Consider the following 22,121-nt stretch of genomic DNA (forward strand, 5'->3'; position numbering starts at 1 on the left):
GATAACAGAGCAGTGAGGCGTTGGGCGAGGGCAGGGCTCCTCCCGACCTCCCCAGTGGAGTCGCTAAAGTCTTCTGAAGCTGCCAGTTGCCAAATGAAATTTGAAACCCTGAGCTGCGTCTGAGGGTTGGCCCCGCTCAGTTGTTACTGCCTCTTGTACTGTATATTTACTCATTCACACACAATCACTCTTTCTAACTTCTGGGACTCCTCTTTGCGCAACTGCTAGGATTTCTTAAGTGCATGTGGCAAACTCAGGCCAGCTCTGGGTGGAAACCGGCAGGGCTCCAGAGGGTCCCGGAGGCCCTGGGAGCTGTCAAGGCTGCGGCCGGGACAGCAGAGGATCAAGGCGCAGGCGGCTGAGGGGGAAAGCACCACAACTTTCCACCCCAGCTGCAGCTCTTTCGGCTGCCGAGAATTTCCTCCGAAACCACAGCTGCAGAGCAACGAAGTGCATGGGGCGCAACACTTCCCCTTGTAGTGGGAAGTAAAGGAGCCTTCCCACCCTCTTTATCTCTTTTCTTTTCGTTCTGCTGGCCTGGGAGCCTTTCCTTCCGACTGTCCCAAGTCTGCGGTGCGCTCGGAGCAGGGTAGGTGACGCCGCCACGGGGGTGTGCTCCTGGGCCACTGCGGGAGTGTGGGATGTGGCTTTGCCGGCACCGAGGGGGCTAAAGACACGGCTGCTCACGACAAAGGAGGGGACTGCACTGGGGGAGAGTAGGGATCGCAGGAATCCTGTGCTGGTGCAGTGTGTCAGTGTGAGTGTGTGTTTGTGCGCGCGCGCGCGCGCGTGTCTGATGGGAAACAATGCTCCTTTTAAAATTATTTTTAAAAGGATAAAAACGGCACAAGCTGGTAGTTTGTTTTTAAATAGATGAAATTACTTTTAAAAACACCTTTTTATGTAATTTAGTGCCCTCTCTTGCAGTCCAGCCTCCCTTTCCTCCCTGCTTGTTTCCGTTAGTGTTTTATGTTAGTTTCCCTAGATAACAGACATACAGAGGTAGGTTTTAATAATAAATACTTTAATTGCAGACACAAAAGCATTAGGTAATCTTTGATGAATTTTAACTCACCCAAAAGGGTTTGTTTTGATTTTGAAAACAGTAACTTTTAAGGAAGTATCTATCCTCTCTTGAGGACAAATACCTTAACGTATTCTCATTAAAAAAGATACTTCAGACTGGTTTGTTTTAGAAGTCCCCAAATAGGAGGGGAAGTCATGCTACTCTGGATTCCTTAGTTTTTCAGTACCAACGGGTAATGGTGAGATCGGTCTCCCTTGTAATCTATTTTAATTCACTTGAATTAAAAGATCATCTCCAAGTACTCTTTCCATCATTATGTTTTCAAGTATTAGTTTATTCTGTCACTTTTTAAAAACCTAATAAGACATCATTATTTTATCTCCTTCTAAAAAGAGGAAATAAATAAATCATGCTGGGTATTTGAAATATAAAAATTGTAAAGAGTTTGCTTTTCCATAAGTGAAATAATGTGTGTTGCTTTGTCTACTAAGTAAAACAAATTAATCGGAATCCAGGGATATTTACTGTAAAGTTAAGAGGTTTATCCAATTACTGAGAAGATGATCAGGTGGATTAAAAACAATTGATCCCTTGACTGTCATTGGAATGCAAAACCAGCCCACGAGGGCAAGAATGATGGTTGCATTAAACTGGATATTATAAAACACAAAACACAGAGATTTACTATATTAGAAAAGTCCAGAAAATAAGTAGAAAGCCACACAAAACCTGTTACAATCTCTCCCTTTTAAATTCCTTAATACTTCCTCTTCTCTGGGGGTGTTTGAACTTATGAGACAGCCCAATAATGCAGGGCCTGACTTTCAGGTAGCAAATGTAGAAATTTTTTCTTGTTAGAGTCATTTCTGAGTGTCAGAGAATTTACCATAAACATTTTGGAGAACCTAGGTATTGACAAAACTTAATAAACAATGTCTTCGAACTTCTCAGAGAAGAAGATCTTGGTGGAAGATCTTTAAGTGGACAGAAGGGGATAGACTTGAGTTTTTTCAATCTGGAATTTAGTTTGAGGTATGAGTAAGGACTACACAAGTAGCATGATAAAAGAAGAAAATTTTTAATTCTTTCTACATGTGAAAGACTGTTGAAATTCAGTCTGTCCTTGGCTTTCAACTATATTATTTGGTTTTATTACTTAATCTCAGGGGTTTGGATTTGAGAGGGGGTGGCTTCTCGGTAATGTTCCTTCGATTGTGGGATATGTTGTGAATTTGAACCATTTTGAAAATACAAACCTGAAAGTAAGTGGGGAACAATTAAGTTCTCAAGAAAAAACAATTCACTGCAGAACAAATAGCAATATATCTTTCTAGACAAGAGGAGAGATTAAGTGTTAAAGTGAAGAGTGTTCTTGGCTGAAATCTCCAGTGAAAGACTTTTAGCTTTTGTTTGGGATAGTAATGGCCAAAGCTCTGAAGATTTTCATCCATGCACCATTTTATTCACCATGTGATCTTGGACTGACCAGGTGAAGGGTAGGAGTTGAGGGAAGTGAGAGGAGGGGCAGGAAGAGTGAGGAATGTGCTGAGTGGTTTGATTCTGATTACTTTGCTGTCTTGGCCAAGAGCCTACCTGATGTTTACCGACAGCACCCCAAGTCATTTGGCTGTGACCTGCTGGCCCACAAAGTGAAGTGTGCTTTCTTTCTGGCTCTATTAGTCCCCAGGTTAGCTTCTCAGGGCTCAAAGCAGTTGGTGCTGCTGCAAATTCCAGGCCATGCCATTTGGTGTCTGTTCTTAGTGTTTGCTATAATGCCATCTTAGTTACCCGTAGTTATTCTGCAGTATTTTCTGGACCAAGATGAAGGTTTGTTTTTTTTTTTTTTCATGAGTTGAGTTTAAGTAATGCTGATTCCTTCTTTCTGTCATGTTTCAATTTTTGATAAAGGTGTGCTTTGGGAAAACAAGATGGAAGAGGTGGATAGAGTTTCATTTTTGATCCCGGTAGAAGGGACAAACACCCAGTTAATTACACAAGGTTGTGAAGGAGGTTGATGATAAGAACATGAAGCATTCACTCTGCACTGGGAAGAAAAGCAGAAGAGAGTTAAAATTTAAAAAATGCCGGTTTGCTCTTAAATTCATGGCAAAAGGATTACGATTTCTCCCAAATAGAGAAAGGTATTTAAAAATAAAATTATAAATAGTCAACTCAGCATAAAGTTAATGCTTTTCATGTGAAGAGTTGGCGTCTCATTGAATCTTACAATGGTAACTCATTTATCTTTGCCACATGAACTCAAACTTTACAAGATTATGATAGTTTTTGAGGCACCTTTAGAAGTAGAGTGGTTATTGTGATGAACAGTCAAAGAATATACAGTTTTTGGAGGTTATTTTGTACATGTAACTTATTTTTTATTATTTTTCTAGTACATGTATTTTTATTATCTTTATACTACTGTGGCATTGCTTCTATTAATCTTTATAAAATGTAGGTACAGTTGTGTAAGTCTGTTGTTCTAGTTCTAAAACCTTTGGTGGATCCCAATGAACTATATTATCTCTAAACTCTTTAATGTTATAACAAAAAGTTCTTCAAAGCCCTTTCTTTTTAGCTTTCTCTTCCTACCAAGGGCCCCTCACTGATGACACTTTTGATTTCTCGCTCACAGATATTCATTTTCCTGGAATTCCCTCTTCTGGGAAAGTCCCTCTTATTCTTGGTGGTCCATTTCAAGTGGAACTTCTTTTTGTAGAACTTACCCAATTTCATGCAGAAAGAATTAATCATTCCATCTTGTCTGTTTCCATGGTGTTTGAATACGCTTTGAATGATAATTTGTATGCATCTTCCACTAACCTAGGGGGCCCCACCTGTAGCCTACTTTCCAGCTCAGTGTCTAAAATACATAGTAGACACCTGTTAATTTTTCCTTAATAAATGAGCAAGCAAAGTCATGGATGAATAAAACACTAGTGGATTCTACTTTATGCAGATAGATATTTCCCAACAGTCCATTTGAAAAGTTTGTATTTGGACTCACAGTTTATTTTCCAAAAAATAACAGTGCCACAAAACCTAATTCAATTAGAAGACTAATCTGCCTATTTAATTTCTAATATGCCTATTTAATTACTATAACAGATGAAATACTGTGCTTTGCAGTTATAAAGCAAAAGCAAAACATAACAACAAACTACTCTGTGATCATCTTTATCTTCTGGAAATCATAAAATATACTTCAGCTTAAAGATAGTAGAAACAGTTATAATAAGAACAAATGTTCCACAATCATTTTTATATTATATTATGAAATCTGTAATCTATCAAATTCCAGTGGGAGGTCCTGAATTTGGCTGTGAGGGCTGGTAACAGAGTTAAATTTGGAGATTCTGTTACTTATGGAGTGTATAATAATGAAACAAAACAGAAATACTAATTTTGGGTATTTAGTAATTACTTTGAGTGCTAGTGCTTGAGGTAAACTGGATATAATTAAAGGAGAATGTGGAGGTGGATGCAGAGGAAAAAATTCAGAGGGGTACCTTCTTTCATATTACTGATTCTTACACTGATTTTCATCTCATTTAGGCAAATCCAAAATTTCTTTATTAAAAGAAAAAACTAGTTTTTTCTACAGTTAGATGTAGATGTAGAAGGGGATTGCACTTAATTTGAGCCAAAATACAAAGACTCATTTCATTTTCAGAGCAGCGATACCTTTGTCACTTGCGCATTCACTCTTTAGCATGTGGATATTTTTTTTTCAGTTAAGAAGATATACTACTTGTGTTTCAAGCACTAGTCGGGTATCTTAAGCTCAAGTTGCTCCAATATAATATTTTTGAGAAGACTGGAAGAACAAACATTGATATTTAAGAGTCTATTCAGTTTTCTAAATCTTCCACACTCTCTATTTTTATCAAATTACATGATCATAAATTTAACTACCCTAAATATATTACAACACCTTTGTGTTACATTATCTTCATTACACTATACTTTAAAATCACACTTTTTTGTGTGTTTTAACTGAAAGCCAATATAAAAGAGATGGTCTTCATGGAACACCTGTTGGTACTTTTTGTGTATTTCATTATTTCTTATATAATGATATACATTAATTCATCTTTGCTTTTACTGCTTTAAAAAGTGTGTCTCTTCTGATGAACTAATGTTGTTTCTTTTTTTAGAAGGAAAAAGAGACTTAGAAATCACTATTTCCTCATTTCTGGCTTGTCATCCAAGAAGCTGAACTAAACTTGATGCTCAGTTGCCCCAGTCAAGGTTTTCTGACCTGATTGTTTCCTTTCCACTTTATTTTAATGCACATATCACACCTATGCCTTTGAAATACATTAGCTCCAATCTGTTATGGAAATAGGTTAAATCACCTTCATTCTGTATTCTTTTAACTCACTTTAGACTTTTAGTTAAATATTTAGAAATTTCTATTTTGTAGTTTCAGGCTAGTATTTTAGAGACAATAATTTTTCCAAATCATTTGTGGTTTTGTGTGTGTGTGTGTGTGTGTGGTTCCTTGCAACATTCTAGGTACAGTTTTTATACTCCCTGATGGATAAAAAGGCCTTGCTCCAAATGTTACCTATCTTAAAATCTTAGAAGAAAAATCACGTTTACTTTAAAATTATTATTACACCAAACATGTGAGTTCTTTTCAATGTACAGGATCCAGCAGAAGTAACACTTGCTTGAGTATGGTTAGTAGGTTAATAAGATGGATATAATAATTTATAGTTTTAATTAGAACATTCCATTGAAAATGTCATATGGTATGCTTGAGTGTGATATTGTTATGTTACAGAATTACATGCTTATGATTTTGTAGTAAAAGATTTTGTAATGAAAAAGGGGTGTTATTTGTGCTGGACCCTGTATGTATCACAAATGTATGGAAGTGTGATGTTAAGAATATCTCTGAGAAACAAGAAAAAGGCATTCTTTTCCTTACAAATGAAATCTATTAATACATTGAGACTTATGGATCTGCAGTTAGAGCTGTTTTCTGCTTGTCAAATTGAGTCTTCAGAAAAATAAGGTAATTTTTCAAATTTTGCAGGGTTGGGGAGGGGAGAACCTTATTTTTGTCCTGAAAATTTTCTGTCTTTGAGTTTCATAGATTCTCATAATGTTAATAATCACTCTAATACAGCAATTTTCAACTGATGGTCCATAAGAATTTTTGAAGCATGCAATGCCTACCATTTAGTCAGGGGCATGGATTTCTTTTTCCTTAGATTGTCAAATAAGTGACAACATCCTATACAACAATAGCCATCAGTATGAATTAATCAGAATTATACCTTTTCATTTTTTTGGCTTGGCAAATAGAATATATATTTTTTGGTGTGCTGCAGAATTTTAGTAATTGGTATATCTGTGCCATGAGATGAAAAAAGTTGAAAATCACTGCTCTAATGAATTAACTACCTACTAAGTACCAAGCTCTCTACAAGGTATTTTTCATGTTACTGCTAATTCCAGATGTAATTAGAAGTAATTAGTAGTTGTACAAGTAAACTATATTGTATGTAATTCAGATGTTATTATATCTATTCTATATGAATGTTTAGGCTCAGAGAGATAAAGATGCTTACCCCAGGTTATGTAGTTAGTAAGCACTATGGAGTTGAGAGTTAAAATCCGGTCTGCCTGAAACCAAATAGTCTGCCATTTTTACTATGTGGCCTGCCTCTCAGTGCTTTTACTCTTCAGCTGTTGATTGTAGAATTATAATCTGTGTGCTACATGGGTACAGACCCCAGACTCAACTTAATCTCCACGACCTGGCCTGAGAGCTCTTTTATGGCTCTTTTAGGTGACAGCATGCTTGTGCTGATGAGTTCAGGCCCCTGGGACAGGTTATTCCTCTCAAGGTTCTTGTATGAAAAGAGAGACTCCTGCTACTACCAACCAGTAACTGAATGAATCTAGAATGATCAGCTTGACCCGAGGCATGGTCCATGGGGCTTTTGTGATCTGTCCCTATTACTAAATTCCCACACATGTGGGCATGTGCCCCAGGAACACTGTGAGTAACAGGTGGGAGTAGAGGAATGAGAAGAGGATGGGTAGTTCAAGGTCTAAGAACTAGAGACCCAACTTGGAAAAACTGAAAGGTAGAAGGACACAATCATTTTGTTGGAGACAGCAACTGAAGAGTGGAGAAAATTTGGGTTAGTGGTGGCAGTGCTCACCAGGCACACAGCAATGAAACAAGCATCCCTGACTGATGTGGCTCAATTGATTGGGCATCATTCTGCGAAGTGAAAGGCCACTGGTTTGATTCCTGGCCATGTCACATGCCTGGGGTGTGGGTTTGGTCCCTGGTTGGGGCATGTTCAAGGGGCAACTGATTGATGTTTCTCTCTCACATCAATGTTTCCCTCCTTCTTTCTCTCTCTCTTCCTCTTTCTCTAAAAATAAATAAAATTTAAATTTAAAAAAAGGGACAAGCTATAGGGAAAGAGATTTCCAAGCCAGTGTTTCTCAAGGCAGAACATTTATCACAGGAATTGTTGGAGTGCATCATACTCTTGTTCGTCCAGATACCCAGAGAAGAGAATTCACCATTCTTGAAAGTCATATTTTATTGTTTCATTATGTTGGGAATATCTGGTTTTATATCTGGGAATTTCTCATATTAAGGAACTTCCAGCAAGGAAAGAGGAGCCAGGGAATTCAAGAACTTGTTTTTATCTTGTTGCACTTAATTTCACAATTCTAGGCTTTAGTTATGTAAGTATCACTTTTAGAGTTCCATTTTGATTTTTGTATCTCATTATGATTTGTTATTGTGAAATAGTCAAGGTCAATGTTGATGATTTTATATAAATGTATCTATGTATGGGGTATACAGAAAGCTTCAGCCTTCTGTATAGAAGGCTGATTAGAAGCTTAATTTCTTTGGTAACAACTCACACTTTCTTCATGGAATAATATATGTATCTATGGTGTTAGGTTCACATTGGCAGGTTCAATGGGGGAGCCTTGGTCATTGGTGCCTAGAGACAGGTGGAGGCCATAAGGAACGATCTGGCTGTGGAGTTCTAAGAACTCCTGCACAGCACACAGAGTGGCAAGAGGGGGATGAATGAGAGAAGGGCAAAGGCTCTGTCATAGGATAACAAATGTTAGAAGGCAAGGAAGCAGAAGCCAAGGAAGCAGAAAAGTCAAATCCAGAGATAGCACCGGAAACTAGAAGCCAAGAGAAGGGAGGCAGTGGGTGATGTGGGAGTTAAGAGTTCAGTCCCTGCCTAATAATAAATAACAATTATTAAAGCCTTACTTAGGATGTGCTAGTTATGCCGAGCACTTGTCAGGTTATCTCCCTTAATCCTCACAGCTCCCACATGAGTAGGTTCTATTGTATTCCCTGTTTTTAGAGATGAGAAAACTGGAACTTGGACAGTCTTAATAATTTACCAAAACCACATACCACTAAATAGTAGATTTGGGGATTCAAAACTAAAATATCTCACTTCAAGGGAGCAATCTTTACTATTAATTTCTGGAGCAAGACCTATGTTCCAGCTGGCTCAGATATGCACAAACATGACTTTGGGAAAGTTTCATTAATCTTAAACCACAGATTTCCTCTCTGTGAAAATGGTCATTTAATAGTACCTACTTCATAGTGTCATTATGGGTTTTTAACTTATGAAGTGAGCAATGCATATAAAGATACTAGAAGGGTATCTAGCACCTCATACCCTTATACCTAATACACCTAATACTTGATAAGTATTAATATGTTTCAACAGTTATTATTATTAAATTAAATGATGAACATGGGAGTCCTGAGCATCATTTTCAAGCTGTAGTCACAAAATCAGAGCAGTGGTTCATGATCAGGATTTCTTCTTCAGTGAGGAGAAATAAACCAGGGTGAAACAGAATAGAAAGCAGTCAGCATTCATTACACATGGTAAAAGTAAGAGTGGTTTCATGTTTTAATTTCTATTTCTGTGCTGTGTGTACATCTCACACACTGAGTAAAAATGAAAAATGTACTTCTGATTATTGATTGCTGTCAAAAAATACTTTAAAAGATTCTCTAAAGTAACAGTTTTCAAAGTATTGCCCCAGAACCAGGAGCATTATATTCACCTGGAAACTTGTTTGGCAAATTACCGAGCCTGCCAGGGCCCAGCCAGTTGTGTTTTAACAAGGCCTCCAGATGATTAAGGGCAATTACATATTCAAAAGTGGCATTTGGAAATTGGGAAAAATTAGGTAGGGGTATATTAAATTACTTGCAGGTGGTTAAAATATAAGACGTATTCTGCTGATGAAAGCTTTCATTCTCCACAGGGTGCTGCCCTGTGCTGTGTAACTTTGCTTTTGTGTAGTTGCTTCCCCTGGTTTTCTGTGCCACCTGCTCACAGTGCAGGTGGGTCAGGCCCCCAGACAGCAATTTGTTTAAATGTAGAAGGACACTGGGCCGTTGGACCCTGCACTTTTTTTGAGAACTACAAGATGAAAACTTAATGGTTTTTATGAGTGGCCCTGAGCCTTGAATATCTAAGTTGTGTTCAGTTTGAAACATTTTAATGATAATAGTCCAGATGCCTGGACAGCTGTAAAATTAGATATCACATTAAGAACTCATAAAAAATACTGCACCCAGTATTTCACTAATTCAGATATTTATTTTGGAAAGCACATGAAGACAAGATGATTTTAACATTCTTATTAATGGGAAACTAATATTGATGGTAAAAATATTTTGGTAAAAATAGAAGTGAGATAAATTTTTATACTGGTTATTTTCCCCCATAGAGAAAACAGAGAATGTGTTTAGGATATTTATTGGTTGTATACCATTACTTTAAAAAGAGGAAAGTTAATATTGTATTGACCAGCCTTTGTTCATTATTGCTTTTAATGTAATTTACTTTGTATTTAGTTTTTTTTTTTATTGGAGGGTGTATTACTCTAAGACAAAAATATCTTCTTTGATGGACCTGGAGAACATTATGCTAAGTGAAATAAGCCAGTCAGAGAAAGACAAGTACCATATGATTTCACTTATAGGTCAGATCTGATGAACACAATAAACTAACAATAAAAATAGAAACAAACTCATAGATACAGGAATAAACTGACAGCTGCCCAAGGAGGGTGGAGGTTGGGGAGCTAGGTGAAAAAGGTGAAGGGAGATAAATGTTGATGGATGAAGACTTGACTTGGGGTAATGAACACACAATACAATATACAGATGATGGAGTATAGAATTGTACACCTGAAACCGATATAATTTTATTAAGCGATGTCACTCCAATAAATTCAATAAAACAATAAAAATTATCCTCTTTGAAAACATAGCATCCAGATTCACTAGAGAAGACTTGAGAACTTTCTATTCCATTTAAAATAACATTCACTTGGATTTTTAAGAAGCAGATTTTTAATAAGTATATATTAACTTTCTTTAGTGGTATGTGAAAATATTTTTCAGGACAAAAGTGTCAGGAAAAGAAGTTTCAAGGTAAGAAAGTCTACCTGCTGGCTCACCATGGGTATAATTTCATGTTTAAACAGTAGCTTGAGAGATGTTTTGAAAGATCCTTCTCTACTTTGTGTTCTATGGTTGGAGAAGACAAGTGGGAGGGTGTGTGCTCTGAGTCTCCTTCTGGAGACTTTCATTAATTAGCTTCTGTGAACTTAGGAGATCACATAGCTTTTCTGGACTTCAATCTCCTTACCTGTAAAATGAGGAGGTTGGAGTGAATACTTTCTAAAATTGTTCCAGCCTTGAAAAGGTCTCTGTTGCTAAATGTATTCCTGTTGGGCAATTTTGATTAAGAACGGACTATGTGTATGCATTGATAGGGCTCAGAAAATGGATGTTGAAGTCCAGAAAATGGACTTTAGAGAGGAATGAGGATCTGGAAGCTGCAGCTATTACATAATAAAGTTTAGCTGGGCCTTTCCTTGACCACTCTAATGTGCCAGTGGGCTAGTTTTCATCAGTTGTGGGTTGGGAGGCATGAATGGACCTTTGGAAATTGGTGAGGATGCTTTGGTCATAATGATGACTGGGTGAAGCTACTGGCATTTAGTGCCCAGGAGGGGTCAAGAATGCCATATGTCTTGCAATGTGTGTGACAGTCCCTTGATACAAAGAATTTTCCCTACCCAAATACCAACAATATCCCCATTGGGAAACTAACTAATGAAGTTAAATGATAGAGTTTTAACTCCATTTTTTAATAGTCATTGGAAAATCAGAAGGGAAGTGTATCCTTTCTGCTGTTTCAGTAACACAAATGCAAGCAATATCTATTCTTAAATGACAACTGGTGTTTATGATGCATGGGAGAGAACAGCCTCCAGCTCCCTGAACTGTATATTGACTGCAATAAGAAAAGCAGTAAAACTCTCAGCTCTGTTAGTGTGGTATGCCAATATAATTGAAGACAGAGTAGGAATAGTTCTTTTGAGGATGAAGTTACTAGTTTTCTGATGACAGCCACATTTTTAATGAAATGACTTACAGAAGTTTCTATTCAATATAACTAGACATTCCTGTGTTCACATCCACACCATGATTAATGCATTAAATGTATAGATTTGATTCTCTATAAAAATACAACTCGCATAACTGTTCCATGCATGATAAGTGACATGAGCACTTCTTGTTCCTCCACTGGCCTCCATCTGCACTTGGGTTGAACTCACACATTCTGGGTCAGAGAAGGATAGAGCCCATCCAGCAAGAGTGACTCATCCAGGGCTGTCTCAAGTACTCAAGTAACATTTTCAAATTTGAGGTGAATTTTGCTTGGAATCACTTAAATCACAAGTTCGTTTTCTTAAAATTCTTTTCTTTCATCTTTCTTCTTGCATTTGTCAAGTTCTTGGTTAGTTAATATACGTATTTATAACTGCTTATGTTCAGCTCTCAGACACTGGGTATAAAAGGAGTTCTAATGGGTAATATTGTCTAAAACCCAAAGCCAACTTGATGTTTTCCAGGAGTGAAAGGGAATCCTTGCTTCTCCTTTCTTTGATGCATCTAGGCCATACTACCTCTGTAGGAGAAGAGGGGAAAGCAGATGATATTGAAATGTGTAAATCTTCTTTTTCTATAAGTTTGGTATAAATTTAGATTTCAGGAGAAGGTTGAAATTGCAGAATTAAGAAAATGTTTTGGGTATTCTTCCATTTTACTATCTATGCAAGGTTTCCACAATGAACAAATTGGAGGTTACATGCTAAAATCCCCTTGGAATGAACTCATTAGACATCAAAACAAAGGCCCATTTAGAAAATAGCTATAACCATCTTATCTCAATCTTTTAATATTGAAAATTAGTCCAAAGTGATTTAGTTGATTTACTCTAGAATATAGTTAGGACAAGGCACACCAGGCTCTTGATTTTCCGTGATTGGTTTTTCTACCCTACTGCCCTATTTATTTTTCCCTGAGATGATTAAAACAAAATCAAACCTAGACGCTGAGTAAAACCCAATTTAAAGATTAAAAAATAAAAATTAAAGTTAAAATTTTACAAAAAACCCAAAACAGCTAAAATAAAACTAAAAAATAAATTTAAACAAGTTTAAAAATAAAATTAAAACCAAATGCTAGACAAATACATCCAGTGCATATAATGAATTATTTCCTTCAGTCTGCCGCAACTAGAAGAGTGTTAGTTAAGTACCATCTGGCATCTTTGACAAAGAGTCACTCACAGTTTTCTGTATTCTATCATTTAGGGAAAGAATTATGACTGAGACTAGAGCAAGTGAGTCTATAAGTAACATTTTAAAAAGCATTTTTATGTGCCTAGATTAACCCTGAAGTCAACTGAAAAATATGCCAGAGTAAAATCCACGTGTAACTTGTAACACTTTCTGTTTTTGGTACATTTTAAGCTAGTTCCTTGTAATAATGTAGTGTTGGACTCATTTAATACGATTGTCTTCAATACACTATTGATTTTCATTCAGTTCAATCTTCAAACCACACTATAATTATACATCATTCATTTTATTCTGTTCATATTCTGACAACAAAAGAAAAATAAGTAAGCCTGATGGCATTTGACATTTAAGAGATTTCATGCAGAAGACAAAAACAAAAAAAAATTGAGCTGGTTAATTTCTAAAGAGGCTAAAGCACTGCCTTGAGTCCAATAATCATTGAAGGTGAGTGGGAGAATGGGAGGGGGAAAGAGGCTTCGGCTCATTGTGACTGCCGCAGAAAGCTGAGAAACAGAGAATTCTTTCTGTGTGGTGCTTTTATTATCTCACTGTTTGCAGTCCCATCCTCTACTGTTTAATTTGAGGAACATTCCAAGGAGTATCCTTAGCTTCCCTGACAGGAGACCAGGACTAGGGCGTGAGGGCTCTGCGGGACTCCTTTGGGAACCCAGGGAGGACAAACAGAGCAAGCTGGCTGCGCAGCACGTGCGTGGCTCAGCTGGTGGCGGCAGACTCTTCCTCAGGGGCAAGGTGAGACCTTCGTGCCACTGAGCTGTGGGAGGCCAAGCATGCTGCTCCAGTTACCTTCGCAGGCAGCTCTGAAGTGTAGGATATGATCTCAGAAAAAATGGAGTTACCTCTGTATCTCAAAAGAGAGAATACTAAATGCTAGACTTCCTTGAAATCTTTGCATGCAGCTCAGTGGTGTCACATCTGGGACTCTGCTTCCATTCTATTTATTTTCAAGCAACAATAGGACACTAGAGGCTTGTGAGGGTTAGTCCTTCTTCGTTTAGTAGATAATACTCTGACCAAATGCATAGCAGTAATAATAGTGGCATATTTTTAGAGCTATTTTTTGTTTATTTGATTTCATAAAGGTTTTCTTAATGTCTTAGAAACAACCATTAAATAACATCAAATTGTATTGAACTATCTTGTGGAAATGCCAAACAGTATCATTTGAGCTGTATTATTAATGTGCAATGCTAAAGTAATTCCAAATGAATAAATGATATGTAAAGGTCATATTATCATGAGCCTGGAGGGGGTGGGGAGGGAGGGGAGTTGGGAGAATGAGAGAAATGAAAATAAATATGTGTGTGATGTTAAGGTGGAAGGCACTGAAATGGCCGGTGAGATTTCCTAGTAGCCTGGGATATGCTGAATTATAGCCTGTATTGCAGTTTGTCAAGGTTGTCAGGGAACAGGCTGCTTAAGAGATTCAAGATTGATCTGATACCAACATTGACCCATAAATTGTGAGAATAATTAGGATTGTAGAATCCTACAATCCTAGAATAATTTTGTAGAATAATTTCTACATTTGTATTGTTACCAACATGAAAAGGAAGCCTCATATTTCTAATATATTTTGGATGCAGGCAGCGAAATCTGGCCTGTCGTTTCTGATGAATTAGGATACATTTTCACCAAGTCTGACTTTTGATGTGAAAAAAGGTATTAGGGGGAATTTCTGGAGTTGGTGTGGTAGTTCCTTTACTTTACAACTTTCTGTTATTCCATTGTTATGTTTCCAGAGAATTCTCTTTAGAATGCATTCACACAGGAACCAACCAATCACCAGGACTCCTGGAGTCTATTCCCACCCTCTTGGCTGTGTGGAAACCAGACTGAGGAGAGAGGTGGTGATGGGCAGAGGTCCTAGAAAGATTCAGAGTGGATTGGGTACTTACAGAGGTCTTGGAGCCAAAGTTTTTTTTGTTTTTATTTTTAAAGATTTTATTTATTTATATTTAGAGATAAAGGAAGAGAGGAAGAGAGAGGGGAACAGAGGGAGAAAGAGAGGGAAAGAAATATTGATGTCAATCTACTGCCCCTTGCATGCTCCCAATTGGGGACCTGGCCTGCAGGCCAGGCCTGTGTCCCCACCAGGAATTGAACTGGTGACCTTTTGTTTTGCGGATGACACCCGGGTTAACCCACTGAGCCACACCAGTCAGGGCAGGAGCCTGTGTTTTTCATCTAAACTTTGGCAATGAATCACACTCGCTTCTTGGGGCATGGAAGGCACTGGCCAGGGCATACTGTCAACTAGAAGACCAAAGGCTTTCTCCTCTGATGACAGCCCCCAGTGATCCTGGGAGCCTGCAATGTTATCTCAGTAGAATTAACCTAAATTCCCATAGAAGTTTCAGCTGCTTCATGTCCTGAAATCTAATGAATTTAAAAGTGTAGCGAGCTGGTAGTAGCTATGAGTTAGTTGCCACATCAACAGCCCAGTCACTTTTGTTCTGATTCAAAATTATAGGCCCTTTCCCCTTTATAGTTCACTGTTTTGCTTCTGTCCTTTCTCTAACCACTTTTTTCTTTCTCTTCTCTTTCTTCCACTTTAGATTCCCTTTGTTTCTTTCATTGCTTTATCTCCCTTTCACCCTAGAACCTGTCATATCAATTTTTCTTTGCATATTCCTTCATACTACTGTTCAGGGTGTTCTTGGCAAGAGTAACATAGAATGACACCATGCCCCTTCAGTCTGTCATATGAGAAAGCATGTGATGTCAAGGGGTCTACTAATGTAAGATGTTAACTTACATTCCACAACTGAGGTCTGCCAGTATTCTCTGTTGTTAAGTTGCTAGTTTCCTTTATGTAATTAGTAAGCATCTGGTGGAAAGACACTTTGAAACTATATAAAGAATCAGTTTTTTATTATACTTTCAACCACTAATCTTCCTGTTTGAAGCAGTTTTCACTGTAGTGTTTGCTAAATGGTGATTTTTGTGTCATTCCTTTGATATTTGTTAGTTAAAATTTTTTAGTAAGGATAAATTTATTTATGTATTTAATTATTTATTTAGACCAGTATCGACTCATGGATATTTGTTTTAATCTATGATTTACAAATTACTACCACTAGTATTTATCTTGATGCTCATATTGTCTAGATTTGTTATACGATCTTCAAGTTGGTTCCTGTGTCTTTTCCTTATTCACCATCATTTTTAGAACACTACTTGTTTCCTCATACTACAAAATATTCTAGGCTCATCTTTTACTCCTTCTGATTCAGCTCTTGAATCAGCCATTCAAGAAATGCAGATTTCTTTTATGGAAGAAGGATATTTATAAACCAAGATCTGGGTGTTTGATGTTTTCATTCACAAAATAATGCAGCTCCTTTCTCTTATGAAGGATTTACTCATTTCTTTAATCCTTCAATACACATAAAATACTTATAAAGTATTTTACACAAACCTGTATCTCTGTGGAAAACAAATTTACTAATGAGGACAACATTTGTGTTAAATGATTTTTTTAGCCTTAGAGTATAGAGTCAAAACATTATGGTTTACATAGAAAACTATGTAGATATCATCTTGATTTGAATATTTGCATACTTAAACAAGTAACCTACAAGTCAAGGTCATTTTGTAGAATAATTTCTACATCTGTATTGTTACCAACATGAAAAGGAAGCCTCATATTTCTAATATATTTTTCAGATTCTTATAAATTTTGAGCAAATATATTGCCAACAATTAGGAACACGTAAAGCCACATGAAAACTACATATCATTCTATTTGAAGTTTTTGATTAGTTTTCAATTCTTTGCTAGAATTTGGTTAGGGAATAGTATAAATAATAGTTTAGTCATGGTATTGTTTCAAGCCTCTTCATTAAATTTTATCCTCATTGTTTTGGTTCTTTTACATTCCTTGATTCTTTTCCTTTGCACTGAAAATTAAATCAGTCTCAGGTTGTAATGGTGGAGATTATGTACAATTTTATAGCCTCACTCCCTATTTCTGACATTGAAAGAATATTTTTCCTAACCATTTCTGCATAAGAGACATTGAAAAGACAAGGGAAACTTTTTCTTGTCATACATACTTTTTGTCATTATAGATATGTATCAAAGCTTTCACTGGATAGAAAGGTGAAAAAAATCCACAAAAGCACAAAACAAAAGGAGACCCCAAACAGATGAAAACCAGAAGTCCTTAATGTTCAGTCATTTGTTAGTTCAAACTTAAAAGTCTGATATACCACTAAATCCCAGTTAATACCCGATATTCTAGTTCCTCTCTCCAGCGCCACCCCAGCCCCACCTTTTTAAAAATCCACACAACTTTTGGTGAGTTGACAACACACATTTTTTCTATTATCCATAGAAATATTTATTCCATTTTCTGTAAGAATGTGGCAGTTTTACATTTTCTTTATATAGAGTAGTACTATCTTCATCTGTTACAAGTGTATGTTTCAGATGTAGTCTTTCCTATAAGTTGGCCTTCAACACCCCCTTGGGTTGTCTGATCTGGGCCTCAGTACTCGGAACTGAGAGCACTGAGCTGCCTACCTGACCACCATTCCTACAGGTGTCATCGGCACCGAAAATTAACAGGCAGCCAAGACAGGTGACTATGCTATTCACTTGGCTCTACTGATGTAGATTCAATCCAAATCTATACTTAACTAATAACATTAATAACTACTCATAAACAATCAGTAGTAACATCACAGAAGAGAACTGGGGGATAATGAAGCAGAGTACCAGAGTTTTTAATCTACAAGTCTGGGAGACAGCATTGTGGGCATGGGAGCCGTCAGCCTCTTGCAAGGCAGAATCTCTGGAGATGGGTCAGCAGCAAGGCAAATGAAGTCTAGCAGGGCAGAGCCTCTGGTGGCATGGCAGTCGGGAGATCAGCACTATGGGAGGCAGCACCATGGTCTGTAGAGCTCAGCTATCTCAGCAGTGGTCTGAAGTCTACATCAGTTATACCCATGAGGGTCACATACTCCACCCCTCTGGGTCTCTTGATAATCTTGGGACCCCTGATGGCAAGTGGGGAGTTTCCCCAGGAGCCTATCTGTGGGTGGTCCTGCTTTGCAGATGCTCTGTTCTGGTCACGTGTGCAGATATCTTAGGTGTGTCTCCTTGCTAGAGGTGTCTGGCATGACTTAAGTTGTTTCCTTCATGAACAAAATATCATGGCTGACTGGCAGCCAGTTTGGTTGACACGGGGACTCTATTTTGTTTTATATACTCTATGCTGTCTTGACAGGACCAACACTATTTTATTGGTCCTGCTTTCTACATAATCTGCACTTGAAATTCTCTTTCTTCTTTGGGAGCCTGCATATTACAGTAGCTCAGAGTACATAGGCTCTGGGTCAATTACTTGGGTTCTAATCCTTACTCCATCGGCAGTATGGTTCTTGGTCAAGCTACTTAATCTCTATTGGCTTCAGTTTCTTCTTATGAAAAATGAGAACAAAAATAGAAGTAGTTTACATGGTTGTTGTAAAGTTTAAATGAGGTACTAGATATACAGTGCTTAGAAGCATTCCTGGCACATAGTGAGCCTATTATGATATTAATGAAAGTGAGCTAAATGTTACTGCTGTTATAGTTGTTATTACTTGTGTACCCTGACTCTTATTGGGTCTCCTCATCATACCTGCATTTTCTAGCTATATCAATATTTAAGATATATAAGAACAATAGAGAGCAGGGATAGTTATTTTTGCATTACAAGAAGTTAAGACTATATATCTTTAATCCCTCAAGTGGGAAGAAGTGAAAAAGGAGACGACTACTAAAGAATAAATATGTTTTTTTACCGTCTTAATATCTTTAACACTGATTTGTCTTCCACATATGAAATAAAATAACAGGAAACAGCCTTCTTTTAAGTTTCTGTAACTAAGTGCAATAGGATAACATTTCATGAAAAGCCCCAAGATAAGGAGTGACCTAAGCCAAAAAACAGATACTCCAACCTGACAAGCCATTTTGTCCTCTTGAAAGAGGGGACCTGTCACTGCAGAGTACAATAGATAAAATCTGTTGCCCTGCTTGATTTTGGGGTTTCCATGAAGAGGAAGGTAACTGGAAGGGCAGAATAGGAAAAGCTAGAAAGAGAAGGAGTGGACCAAATGAAGCAACAGTTTAAGTACAGAAAAAAGTTTATAGTTACTAAGCATGCTGTATCAGATATGAGAACAAATTGACTTCTATTAGGATGCCCACTTTTAATAATGTGTCAGAATTTAGTGCCCCAAACATGATAGGTGTGGCAAGCATTCCGGATGCCTAGGTAGAGGTATGGTGGTCATTTAGTCCACAGGTTTCTCTCCTCACCTGTAATTTATGAGCACCAGCACTATTTCTCTTGGCTAGAGAAAAAGTTTTAACCTTTCAATGGTGCCATTTATTGTAAATTGTTAGTACCTCATTTTGATTTGATAGCTATCAAACCATGGGCGATGTATGAAGTATTTAGACTACTGTTATCCTTGCTGCAAGATTTTGATCTTTTATCTTAAATAGCATAGTGAACTTTTCCTTTTAGTGAATGTATTTTCCACTATTAGTCACACATTGTAGTTTCAGAGTTCTGTTTTCTTTTATACAAATACCAACGTTTTTGTAACTTCTTGGCTTATGCAGGGTGCATGTTTAGAGTTACTGGGAACCATGGGAAAAAAAACCATACCACAGGTCTATATTTACTGAGGTTTAATAAAAAAGTTATTGATGTAGTTATCCTTTGTTTGCACAAATGTAGGAGAACTTCCAGTTGCACATGCATTTCTGGCTTAGCAGCTGTAAAACAGTAACAGCTTGTGAGTGTCAGCATGTGACAGAGCCACCCCACCAGCAGCAGGATTTGGCCCATCACAGTCATTGTTGGTTTGCACACAGGAACCCTTGGTATGGTGGGAATGTTTATTTGTTTACTTTTCATAACCTAAAGTAAAAAACTCCTTCCTTGAAGTTTATTTCCCTTTTGGCTCCTGACAAGGTTATCTTTTACATGGTTTATTGATTATATTTTGACCACAAGTGTATATCATGTCATACCAAATGGGTTTTCATCACAAGGATTAAAGTTCAACAACATATTAATAAACATGGCCATGTGGCAATGTGAAGACAAACGTGCTCAAGATCCACGGCGTACTCAGTTGCAATAATAAGGAAGCTCAGCCTCAGGTGCTCCACAGTTCAGGGGTTCTGCCACACTTTCATGTGAGTTTTGCATATTCCTAGTTGTAGATATTAGCACTTATATTTTGGTCACAAGTGTAAAACCTTTTGGGTAATTGATATCACCCAAATGTCTTTTGATGAAAGTCTATCCTTTCTAGTAAAGATCCTATCAACAAAAAATTGAGGAATGAGCATAAACATTCCATTGAGGAATGAGACAGAAAATGAAGGAAGTCATTTTCTGAAGTTTACACATAAGAAAGGAAGTTATTTGAGGCAGAGGGAAACCCATATGCAAAGAAACAATGATGTGATGAGATTATTGAATGTTTGGTAAGTGTCCAGGAGTTTAGGATGGATTTGGACGATGCTGACAAAGTAGATGGAAAGGATTCAGGAGTTATGAAAAATTGGAATAACTAAACTGACTTTTTAATGGAAGAAGGTTAAGGAGAAGGTAGTTGGAAAGACCCCAACCAACCGAGTGTATTAGTCACAGATGTTAGTGACAACATCTTACTGTGCCCTGTTCATTTCTCAGTAGCTCAATCAGGTCATTGAGTCACTTGCTTTTGTGAAGCCTAAAAATATGGTTTCATGTTTTAACTCGGTTAGTCATATGTGCAACTTGGCAAATATGACTTCTGTGAGTGTTAAATTCTGAAAAAGAACACTTCTTAGAGATTTTATAAAGACTAATTGGAGAAGTCACTTTGTAATAACTATATAAATCCAGTTGTCTATTGTCGTTAATCGTCAAGAGTAAAAAGCTATATTTGCAAAACCAGTTCCTTTATGCTAAATTTAAAAATACTGCACTGTGTCCCTGATTTTTCAGTTAAAGTGTTATAGCAGCTCTGGAAACACAGTTTTGCCATACTCTTCATTCTTGCCATCATTCATTTTCTTTCTTCAATTTCTTAATTTCTAATCTAAATTAAACAAGAGGTAGTTATGCTTGAGCTCCTTTTTCTAAGTTGATTAACGAACTTAAGTGTGCAGTCCTTTTCTCTAAGTAAAATAAATGCACAAGCCATGAGGCAGGCTAATACTGTATTTTCTTTTGTCTGGTGACAGGAACAAGGAGATTTTTGTGCAGAAACAAAATACTTGTTTGCAAAGAATCAGTGTTCATGTGTCAGAGGTCACTAACATCTTGAATCTCATCCAGATACCTACTACAGGGGATTTGAGGACACAGTAGAATAATGGCCATCTTTAATACCTGGCTTGGCTCTCAATGCTGAATTTTGACGTGACTTGTACCCTGGTGAGCTGGGCCAGGCCTTACTCAAATTTGCAGACATAACCTTGCTCCTTTAACCCAACACTAGACAGAAAGCAGCTCAAATGATTTGTGCTGTTATTTTCACTATGACATGCTTGCTTTGGTATTCTGAAGTTTTCAATTTTACTAATGGGAAAAGGAAGAGAACCCTAGAACAGAGTGACTCTCTGCCTCGTTTCTGGACTGAGCCTCATGGTGAACTGCCTTTGAAGGAGGCAGACACTGCCCCGCAAGTGGGGAAATCCACAGGCTTGTTATGTTACTGTGGCCACAAGAGAGTGGAGAGAGCACAGAAAGTCTCCTGTAACACCTAGAGAAGAATGAAAATCCTTGAAAATAGGACTTTGCAATCTTTATTCTAAAGAATTCCTCAAGTGAGTCCTATGTACTCTAAAGTTTAAAAATATTCACTAGAAAGTTCACCCCCTACTATATGGTCCTTTATTAAAAAATGTAGCTATATATAACTAATAAGCATGTATTTACATTTTTTAAAAAATAGAAGTTACTACTTATTAGATCTGACTCAGAATGACTTCTAAATTAAATAAGATCTATTGTTTGAGAGTAAGAACATACACAGTGTTTGAAAGAATATATCAACATACATAATTGGTAACAGCAGCATTGTTAAATGAGTAGATAGCCTTCTAAGTTGACTACATCCAAAAAGTCGTCAGTGACAGGTTGAAGATATAAGTTCAGTTTCTCTATTAGGATTTTCTAGCCTATAGTTTTATAATCAAAAGTCATATCTTAATTTAATGAAATGCTCTGCTTTAGAGTTATTCAAAGGATAATATTATCATTAACATATACTCACATGGCTTTAAGCAGGAAACACCTACAAGACTATGAAGCCTCATCACTCTTTATTTCCCTCTTTTCCACCTCACTACAGTGAGGTCTCAGTATTTAAAGCCATGA

At 37.2% G+C, this 22,121-nt stretch overlaps 1 protein-coding gene across 1 annotated transcript in view; it reads left to right on the plus strand.

The window, feature by feature from the left end:
- Window positions 1-216: 216 nt before the first annotated feature.
- Window positions 217-22,121, plus strand: part of ARHGAP24 (Rho GTPase activating protein 24) — a 513,936-nt gene continuing 492,031 nt past the window's right edge. The window contains exon 1 of the mRNA XM_053666367.1: window positions 217-589. The gene's annotated coding sequence lies outside the window, so the exon portion shown is untranslated. The remainder of the gene's footprint in view (window positions 590-22,121) is intronic.

Source organism: Artibeus jamaicensis, unplaced genomic scaffold (assembly GCF_021234435.1).
Source record: "Artibeus jamaicensis isolate MK-2021 breed Jamaican fruit bat unplaced genomic scaffold, CSHL_Jam_final contig_452, whole genome shotgun sequence".
In the NCBI taxonomy this organism is placed as follows: domain Eukaryota; kingdom Metazoa; phylum Chordata; class Mammalia; order Chiroptera; family Phyllostomidae; genus Artibeus; species Artibeus jamaicensis.